Genomic DNA, 1,873 nt, shown 5'->3' with positions numbered 1-1,873 from the left:
CCTTTCCTCTAAACTCTCCACTGACTCCCCTTCTCATTCAGAGTAAAAACCAAGGTCCTTACAAAGGCTTACAAGGCTCAACTTTATCTAGCCCCTAGTGACCTAGGCTACATCTTATTAGGCTATATCTCATTGGTATACTCTAGCTACTCTGACTGTTTTACTATTCTTTAAGCCTGATAGGCAAAACTCTGCCTTAGAAACACTCTTTTCTCAGATTTCTTAAGTTTTTGCTTAAATATCAACTTCTGAATAAAGCCTACATTTCTATTTAAAACTACAACCTCCACCGGGCACGGTGATTCATGCCTGTAATCCTAGGACTTTGGGAGGCTGAGGCAAAATGATCACTTGAGCCCAGGAATTCAAGACCATCTTGGGCAACGTAGTGAGACATTGTCTCTACAAAAAATAAAAATAGGCCGGGCGCGGTGGCTCAAACCTGTAATCCCAGCACTTTGGGAGGCCGAGACGGGCGGATCATGAGATCAGGAGATCGAGACCATCCTGGCTAACACGGTGAAACCCCGTCTCTACCAAAACATACAAAAAACTAGCCAGGCGAGGTGGCGGGCGCCTGTAGTCCCAGCTACTCGGGAGGCTGAGGCAGGAGAATGGCGTAAACCCGGGAGGCGGAGCTTGCAGTGAGCTGAGATCCGGCCACTGCACTCCAGCCTGGGCGACAGAGCGAGACCCTGTCTCAAAAAATAAATAAATAAATAAAAATAAAAATAAAAATAAAAATAAATAAAACTGCAACCTCTCTCTCCTTACCCTACTCACTGTCCCTTTTTTCCACTTCTATGTTTTCTATATAGTATTCCAACTCTATAGATACTATAGAGTTTACCTGTAAGACTTACTGTTTATTATCTGTCTTTCCCTCTTTAAAATGTAAAGTTATCATAACAAAGGCAGTGATTTCGGTCTGTTGTATTCACTGAACACTGTTCCTGGAACAGTGCCTAGAACATGGTAGGTGCTCAATAAGTATTTGTTGTATGAATGAATAAGTACCTATGCCATAATGCTTTTGAATATTAAATTCAATAGTTTAATAGTGCTATTGCATTCTTGCCTAGATATTTCTATTTTCTTGTTTGTAAACTGTCATCAGTCCTCCCCATATTCTCGGCTGTCAAAGAAAAAAATAAAATACAAAAAGCATCCTGTAAAAATTGTTTAAAAAGAATTAAAATTGGTTTTATTTTCAGTTTTCATGAATATCCTTGCTTGCTTTGGTTAATTGTTTCATTAGATGCATTTTAGCTAATCCTTTGCAGGAACTACTGCTAACAGAACATCCTGAAGAAATTTAGCCTCCTTGGAAATGCTAAGTGCACATATGCACACACAAACACACACACGCACACAATTAAGAACAACAGCCAGTTTTAAGATCAAGTGAGAGAAGAAGAATCAGCATTAGCACTCAGGTGACAAAACATATTGTGATCTAATGTTTCCATCTTAGTTAACATCATAACAGCTTAACAGCATGATATATATAAAATATATATATGGAATATATATATAGAAAAAATATTAATATCCTGCACTATAGTGAAGGACACATCAGGTAGTGTATGAAAGTCCAGAAGTGCAGTATTTATTTCTTAATAAATATTAGTTGATTTTGAACATTACAACCAGGTATATTTTACTTAGTCATTTGATATCAATATTTTCATGTTTTTAAAATGTCTCTGACTATAACAAGCAAAGCATACTTTTTTTTTTTTTTTTGAGACAGAGTCTCGCTCTGTGGCCCAGGCTGGAGTGTAGTGGCCGAATCTCAGCTCACTGCAAGCTCTGCCTCCGGGGTTCATGCCATTCTCCTGCCTCAGCCTCCCGAGTAGCTGGGACTACAGGC

This window comes from Colobus angolensis, unplaced genomic scaffold (assembly GCF_000951035.1).
Source record: "Colobus angolensis palliatus isolate OR3802 unplaced genomic scaffold, Cang.pa_1.0 Scaffold23, whole genome shotgun sequence".
Lineage (NCBI taxonomy): Eukaryota > Metazoa > Chordata > Mammalia > Primates > Cercopithecidae > Colobus > Colobus angolensis.
This window is presented reverse-complemented; position numbering follows the sequence as displayed.